Source organism: Corvus cornix, chromosome 1 (assembly GCF_000738735.6).
Source record: "Corvus cornix cornix isolate S_Up_H32 chromosome 1, ASM73873v5, whole genome shotgun sequence".
Lineage (NCBI taxonomy): Eukaryota > Metazoa > Chordata > Aves > Passeriformes > Corvidae > Corvus > Corvus cornix.
The window spans coordinates 24,584,635-24,593,819 of NC_046332.1; positions in this window are offsets into that span (position 1 = coordinate 24,584,635).

Below are 9,185 nucleotides of genomic sequence, written 5' to 3' on the forward strand. Positions count from 1 at the left end.
GTGTTCAATCAAATCAATTTTTAATCACGTATTTAGGGCAAGATACGTATCTTCAGTTTTTAATCTTAGAATATTTGAGATACCTGGAATATGTTCAATGCCTATCCCATCTTTGACATCTTATCCTGGGTTTAATCCCATCCGTCTGTGTTTCGAATCCGTCCTGGTGGCTATGAAATGGAAAGCTTCCAAGAGTCTTTGAATAATTTTTTAATTTTGTTCTTCAGTGGTTCTAGTTCTTTGTTGTTAATTAGATCAAACCACATTTCCACTGAGGCTGTAACGGTAGTGTCATCAGCCTGTAATCTGTCAAGTCCCTCTGAAACCTCCTTCAACTGCTTTTGTAAATTTAGTACCTCTCTGTAAAGTTCCTTGCAGAGAAAAATGTGTGCTATTTTTTGATCAAAGTCCTTCTTGTTTTCAGTGCAAATTTCAAGACACTTGTTGATGCAAATGCAGAATCACGTGTTCCTGAGAGGAACACTGAGTGTCTCTGGGAACCAGAGGGGCACTTTTTCACTCCAGTTACCTTTTTTCACTTGAGTTATCCAGCCTGTTGATGATAGCAGGTTTGTCTTTAGGCTCTATAGTACAGGTTTGGCTGTTAACTTTTTCACTTAGTGTGGCTGAAATACAGCACAGAGCAGCCACATATCACAAGCAGAAGAAATAGTTTTAAACATTCTTGTTTCAAATTTGTTTTTCCTGCCTAACCAAATAGTAAAGGCATCTTTCTCATTTATTTCTCATTGCTGGATGGTATCTTTGGTAACACTGCACCAATATCTCTGGTTTTCATTTTTTAATAGCAGCATACAAAGATACATTTCATTGTCTGTAAGCTTGTGGCCATTAGGAGATCATTTGTCATGTTCAGATAGCCAACATGCACTAATGCCACTGTTCAATGCTGTTACTTTTTCTTTTATTATCCTCCTGTTCCTCCTCTTGGAGATTTTTGTAGTGGACAGCTGAATTTATAAGTTTCTAAAAGAAATGTTTCAATCACTGCTATAAATTGCTCCTTTTGTGTTCCATTGAAGGCAATATCATTAAGACAAAATAAGGTTGCATCTGTCTTGTTAAGCAGAGCTTTTCTTTACAGCATAATCAGCTGGTTACCTTATTTCTGGGTCTTCAAGACACAAAGGTGTCTAATGTTTAAGAGCATCTAGGAGGTGTAGAACATAGATTTATATCATCATTACAGTTATGTTTAATAATGATAATGACAGCATTAAAACATCTCACTTTCGTGTTCATCAGACTCATCAGAGTCCTGCTTCAATAGTTTCACTTAAAAGAACATCTCATCTTGAAGGGTCTGCAAAAATGAATTGTCTGCATTTTTTGAGATGGATATGAAGTCATCCTAACTTCTTGAACAATTTTGACAATGCCTACACTATACTGTTAAAGAATTATCTTGGGTTTTGTTACTTTGGTACATGAATACACTTGTTGCTTTCTCCGACTTCTCTTGAAGTCAGATAAATGAATATAAATTTTTATGTGTGTTAACCATTAAGCTCCAGTTTGTAACATTGGTATCTTTATTATTAACAGTAGAGCAAGAAGCCTGCAGTCTGGATTTAACAGTTAGGATGGAAAACCTGGGTGAGAGCACTGGCTTTTGTTAGACTTGTTACAGAATACTCAGATTACTTAATGGAAGTTTTTAGATACTAGAAGTATTGTACATTCATGATCAAAGCCTGTTTCATTTATTACTTTCTTTTTAGCATCATTTGAAAAATGATTCCATCAACTGGCAGCATCTCTCTCATCAGGCCCTGAAAGCGTTATTCCCCATGTAAGTAGGAAGGCAAGAGTTTATGTTTTTTGCTGTCTTTTAAGAGGGACAGAACCGCTTTACTCGCGTCACTTTCCTGTTGAGTCTTAGAATGTTTAAATTTCTCATTTGCTGATAGAAATTAGAGCCTGATTTTTCAAGCATCACTTCTTCCTATTCTTTGTTTTTTTCATGTAAACATTTCTAAGTGTCAGATCCTGAACAGTCAGCACTGGATTGTTCCTGTATCTGACATTGTAAATATAGGTAACATGACTCATGGATTCTTGGCCAAACTATATATAAGCAACCCCTGCAGCAAAATGTAATAACATCTTCCCTGGGCCTATTGTGAGGGGCTGAGCAGGCCATCTTTGGTCAAATGCATTTCTGCTTATGAAACACCTCTAGCTTTGTCTGTCAGGGCTCTGTCTCACCAATCACATCTGTGTGAGTTTTGGTTTGATGTTTAAATGGAAGGGCATGGGGAGCACCCCTCTAAAAGCCAGTGCAACTCAGATGCTTTCAGTTGCTAGGAAAAAAAAAAAAGCCAATTTACCAGCACCATACAACTTGTGCTTCTTTTGTTCATATTTATCATATTTAGTGGTCCTCTATTACCTTTTTTTGCCTCTGGGGATTTTTCTTTGTATTTTCAGTCTCTCTCATGGCTGCAAAGTAGTGTGCATCCATGTGCCAGTAGTGTGCAAGGCCAGGTTTGGTGAGGCTTCAAACAACCTGGTCTAGTCAAAGATGTCCCTGCCCAGAGCAGGGGTTTGGAACTGGATAATCTTTAAGGTCCCCTCCAACCCAAACCATTCTATGATTCTATGATTACCCTCTCTGTGCAAATGAAAATATAATGAAAAATGAAATGAAAATATAAATGAAAATATAGCAATCAGCTTTACAAGTAACTATTTAAATTGTTAATTGACATTTTCTCAAAGATGGAAGTGCATATACTGCTTTAAGAGTGAGAAGGACATATCCGGTACTGCAGGAAATTCCAAGAAGCTTTCTGTGGGTTGAGAGTGTGGCCACAGTGGGAGAATGTGTGGAGTGGTAACTGTGTGGGATGGTTTGCTCTTTATCCATCAAGTACTTCCTTGTCCCCACAGGGATGGTCTTAGGCCCAGATTAGAAATTCCCAGGATTTGATCTAGTCTTGAGTGCACTTGAGACAACTGGGGACTGAAAGGCTGAGATAGTAGGGAGGAGTTGGAGAATGAAGGTGCTAAGAGGAGTGGGGTGAAGGCTGCAACTCAAGCAGGGTGCTTTACTGTACTTTTTTAATCACATGCCACAATCCACTGCCCTTCCCAGATGTATGCAGATTTCCATGATAAGCTTAAAGACTGCTGTAGGAAATTCCTTTTTAGCCCAAGAAGTATTGCCTAGGAATTTTTTTTGAGTGGAAGGACTTCAGTTCAGAGTCAAACCTGTGATGTTCAGGGGGCTTATGGCTACTCCTAAAACACTCGAGTGATTTCTGGTCATTTAATTGTGACAATTGAGTAATTAAGGGTACAATGTTTTACTTCCAGCTTTATTGTATGCCTTTGCCACAGTTTTCAATATGCTTCCTAGTCTTTAATCTACACTTCTTTTTAGCTGTTAGAAAACAAACTGGAAATATCTTCTTTTACTCTAGTAGGAAGTTTTTTATACTCCTTGAGGAGAATGAGATAACTTTATGCCCTTTTCCCTTACTTTATTCCCCATTTTGCCTGTCTTGTTCCTTGATGGCTTTCATTCTTTGATCAATTCCATCAATTTTAATTGGAATTTTTTTCCTGTCTTCTCTTGTGATAAAAAGATATTTTCAAGTAATCTGTTTCTTTAGGCCCAGTGGTAAAAGGGCTGTCTTTGGGAATTTGGACATCTATTTTCCATTAAAATGAATGGAATGAAGTGTTAGTATCTTGCAGGGATTTGAACACCTTTGAGCTATTGTGATGTAAGCATTCTCATTCCTCTGAAACTGATCTCTTGTAGATAGGGATGGATAATCTTAAACTTTGAGACCTGTGGATGTGGTGTAACATGGATGTGGAGAGAACCTGTAAGTCAAGTTTTTGGGCTTTATTTGTCTTGCACATTTTCTCAGAGGAGTAACCTGTAGTTATCCCAAAGAACTTCCAGCATCATTAAGAACCTAACACTGAAAATTCACAGGAATAGCTATAGCCTGTCTGCTCCAGAAAATGATGTAATTTGTCACTTTTCTTCGTATTTTGAAACAGGGATCAGACTGAGTTGACTTTTAGCAGTGTGGTGAACTGGTGCTTTTGTTCCCTGGTGGTTGACTTCTTGTGCTCCAAAATTACAGCTTTAATTTAGGATGTAAAAAGCTTGTAGCTGCTTGACTGTGAGGTTCTAATTAAAGATTGCATTAGATGTGAGCTGACACTTGTTTATTTCCAGTCAGTCTCCTAACACAAGAATTCTTGGATGTTTCAAGCAGCATTGACTCTGAAGACTATTGTCAGTCATTTAAATGTAGGAACTATTTACTGCTTTACTGGTTTTTGGTTTGTTTTTTTTTTTCAAGAAGTAAGGCAGGAAAAAGAAGAGATAATCCTGTTATGTAGACCTTCAGCATTGTCACATTTTGATACTTGGAGCCCAGAATACTGTTTATATTGAAACAGCAATTTGGGAGAGTAATGCGCCATAAATCCTCTTCATTATAACCCTGTGGCTACCTTTCTCATACCTGTTTTAAAGATGCTTACATGAGCTCCACGTGGTGCCTGAACAGGAAGCCCCAGCTCTCATGACTGAAAATAGCTGTGCTGCACCAGGTAGCCATTAACAGCTTGCTCACAGTTTGCCCCCATAAGCCCATTTCTGAGAATCCCCAGTGAATTTTTATGGTACATTCCATCTTTACTCTGGGAATCCCTAGGAATTTCAGGTTGAAACTCATTTGCTTACTCAGTTGGATGAATGTGTGATGTATAGCTCCATATTTATGTAGGATTTCTATCAGACGTGATTTTCTTCCCTTGCTTGGTGCCTGGCCCTCAAATGGTTTCCTGAAGCTAGTGAGACTTTCATTCAGCTGTAGTGGCAGTACTTTTGTTTCTGAAACAGAAAGTGTAAAGGTGTACTGGCATTTATGATTCTAACATCTGTGATGTTATCACAGTGTGTTAAAAACAAATGTCGATGCATTCTGAGACTACAACAGAGAGTACTTAAAGTCATATTTCTATCCCGATTCTCACCAATATTTTGTTGGCTTCAGGACAACTCAACAAATGGAACAGTAGGACAGCAAAGTACCAGCTAATATAAAGTTATCTTTATTCCAACTTCTGTTTATTTTGCTGAGTTTTTTTGTTGCATATTATCAAATGGCTTCACAATGTGACCTCTGACTTTGAAACAAAACAAATTAAGTGTTAGTTAGTACTGATTAGTGCAATGTTAACATTGATTCTTTATTTACTCAAAAATCAGGAAATTAACGTTCCTCCGACAAACTTAATTATGCCTAATTGCACAGATATTACAAAGGAGATCTCTCATTATATAATCATAGATAAGCCTGGTAGCAATACCAAATCTTACAGTCCTAGCTAATAATTGCAAAGAAAGTTATAGGAAAGGAGCCCTTTGACCATAAAATAGTATCTGACTTGAACTCGTTACAAAACCTGACTGAAGAGTAGCATTGAAGTTGGTACACTTTGTTTCTATTATATCATTTTGAAAATATTATGTCACCTTGTTCTGTATGTTCTAGTTCTGTAATGAAAGGCCCTTTTGTTCAAACACAGGCAAAATAAAAGAGTTGTTTGTCTATAGGATACCGAAGCTCATTTCTGTCAGGCTTACACCACCACTAACCTCGCTAGATCTTCCAATATTTGACAGGTTTGATTGAAAGAAAGGTTCTTATCTCTGTTCTGTTCTGTAAAATAAGACCTGAGGCTTAATTTTCAGTTATTACAACTTTTTGCTTTTAATTTCTTTGGCTTTAAATAATAAACTCTCTCATCTCTTCCTTTCAAAATGAACTTCAATTAATACTTCATGAAAAGAAATGCACCTCTAAATGTGTCCTTTAAAACAGCTGAGCAAACTGTGTTCACTTTATCAAAAAGTATTCTCCTTTAGGCTAAAACTAAAGGACTAATTGGAACCAGTCTAGTTTTTCTAATAGAACTTAGATTATATAAAGTAAAAAAAAAAAAAAAACCAACCCAACCTGGGACATTCCTTTTCTTTATTACATCTAGTGCATCTCAGTTCTTTATTCTTCAGAAACATCTTTGATTAAATGTTTCAAAGCTGACAAATCCTGCCCACATACACACAAAAATAATCCTGAGGTGGTCTACGCATAATCAAAGTTTGTGAACATGAAACTTTTATACTTAAGGTTGGTGGCATTGCTGTTAGTAAAAAAGGTTACATCCTTACTAGTGTTTCCTGGGTGTTTGATACAGGGCTCAGCAGTTAAGTTTGTTGTTGGAGCGGGCTTCTGAGGCTATCAAGGATAAACCTTTGCTTGGTGTTTTACTCATTTCCGTTGCTTTACTGAATGGTCTCACGATATTTAGTTAGCCCTGAAACAGAATCAGGAACTTTTTTATACTCACAGGTCAGAGCCACTTGGCCTAAATGCCCCCAAGTCCCTAGGCTTTATGTTTTCTGTTAGCTGGCAGTGAGATTTTAGGGGCACATATCCAGAAACACTAAGCACAGGGACTTAGTAGGAATTTGGGCCAGCTGAAACTAGGCCCTACAGTGAACTTTTGGGCTGAACTGCTTCAAAGTGAGAAACAAGCCTAAGAGGTTTGAGCAAAAGTTCAGCCTTTTCAGTCACTTACAGCTTACATTTGCCTGGTAAATGCTTTGGTCTACCCTTGCCTAGAATATGTGGAGAAAAACCTCATAGAGAAACTTTCTCACAGTGACTGTATTTGAGGGAAATAATCCTACATCCACTGAAGGGATGTCATGGTGAAGTGTTAGATGAATAATGGCACTTAGTGTTGCTTCTTCCAAATATTACAGCATTATTGTACATGCTGTGATTTATTTTTATTTTTTGGCCATATATCCTTAGCTTTAAGAAAATATGTAAAGAAATTTCTAGTTTTAATAATTGCATAAAAAAGTTTTAAAAATACTTCTGATCATAAAAGAGATTTTTTTAAAAATCCCTGCCTTTAAGATAGTCACATAACTTTTAGAGCCTACTGAAGAGTTTTTGGATGTTTGAAGTTTCAACACTCTTTGTCTCTTTTGTGTAGAGGAGTTTTTGTCCACTTCATGTATAGGCAATGAAAGTTCAAGTATGAAATTTCTGCATTTATACATCTGATACACTTATACTGCATTTTTGTTTTTATTTTTCCAGAAATGGCTATTCATTTGGGGGGCAGTATTCCCAGATGCAATATTCTAAACTAGGAGATAATTACCTCTTGAATGAGTAGCATCTTTGAAAATGCTGACATAAATATTTTCCAGGTAGAATGGATTCACGCTGATAGGCTTATGAAAATATTCAGTTGCCCCAGAGGGTAAAATAACAGCTTCCAAAATATTGCTAGTGATGTGTCTAGCTTTTTTCCCCCATCCAGATCAGATCTTCATTCATGATCAACTTAGTGCATCTCAACAGCTACAGCAGTCATTAGAGTTGCAGAAGTTTGGGATGGTTTGCTGGCTATTTTTTCTCCCTACTATTTAAACAGGGTAAAAGTGTTGGCCACCTTGAGCTTCAGAATTTTCACTGTGGTTCGTGTCATAAATGTCTGCAATCACTATGACAGCAATCAAATCCTCTGCATGCTCCTTAATTTTCTGCAGCAAAAATAGGTGTCTTTGATAGTCATCCTGGTTATCTGGTAGAGGAGAATGATGAATTTGCATCCTGATTTGCTCCTTTCAGATGGTAAAACTACTTTTTACAATTTGTTGTTCAGTTTGGGATGGATTCAGTGCGGATTTTCGTAAGTAAATCATCAAATTTCTAGTCCTTAAATGTTGGCTGAACTGCAACACGTCTCTATAATGGAATCAGAGGTAACCTTTGGGAACCATAACGTTATATAATAGAGGGTGCGCCATACAATGCAGTGGGCTATGTAACAAGATCTGACTTCATTGTAACTCCACAGCTTCCATGAGGGCCTGGCACATTAGCTCAACAGCTAAATTGGTCACTAATGGCCTCCCCATGCAAATAAAGGTAATATCCCAGCACCCTGTAAGTGGAGAGGATGAACATACACATATAGCCAAGGCTACATGTAACTGCACCTTGCTAGGAGTTAAATGATTGCAACACAATCTAAACATTCAGGACAGAAAGCTAGTAACACATGGACATCCCAAGTTTGTGTGCATGGATGTCTGAGGGCTTTTTGTATGGTTTTGGTTTTTTGAATTAGAAAGTGATACGTTGGTCTGATACTGGTCTTCTGGAGCTGATGAGGACTCTCAGTCCCTGTAGGTGGTGGTTGATATACACCAGTGTTGACGAGTATAAAAGCGAGGGATTGGCCTTGCTGGGACAAAATTTATTATCTTGTGAGATCTCGCTCTCACAATTTACTGATGTAGCAGTAACATTTACCCAAGACAGTACTAGAGAAATGTATGACATGGGATGATTATGCAACAGAAACACCGTTTTGCAGCCTTAGTGCAATGTGGCCTAAGGGAACAGTCATTGTGCAAAGTGTTCCTCCACTGAAGTACAGGTAGTGTCATCACAAAGGAAAATGGGCATTTATGGTACTTGGTACACAGATTGCACACAGATTTACACAAATCTATTTAAACTGTTGGAGATGTGTCAGCCTTTGCATCTGAGTTATTATTCAGGACACTCTGAGATTTAAAAAAACCAAAACAAACAACAATAGAAAAGTCAGTTCTGGTTCAGTAAGTGCATGCCAGTCTTGCCAATCAGTTGGCCTGAGAGACTGATCCATAGAGGCAACACAGCCTGAACTTTTCACCAGGAAAGGCCAACAGCCCAATCTCACTTTCTGTTCTCAACAGGGTGATTAGCACTTACCTTTTTTTTTTTTTTTTTTTTTTGGTATCTGTAAAATGAGAATGACAGTAGTTTTGTTGCCAAAGGAAGTAGTGAGATTTGATTTGTTTATGATTATGTGCACCTGAACTATGGTATGATGGATCAAAGTTGCTATATTAAAGGAAAGTATTACTTATTTGGAGGTCTGGCAGTAAGTAGTGACTGCTGAGATGGGAGAACAATTGAGATACTTTGCATGTTGAAAGGCACCAGAATTGCACTGTATTTCTCCTTTCCTGTCCTCAGCATTATCATCAGTAAATCTGCAGGGATAAAGAGCTTTGTGTGGCCCTTCTACATTTTTTGTTGGCCCCTGCTGATGTA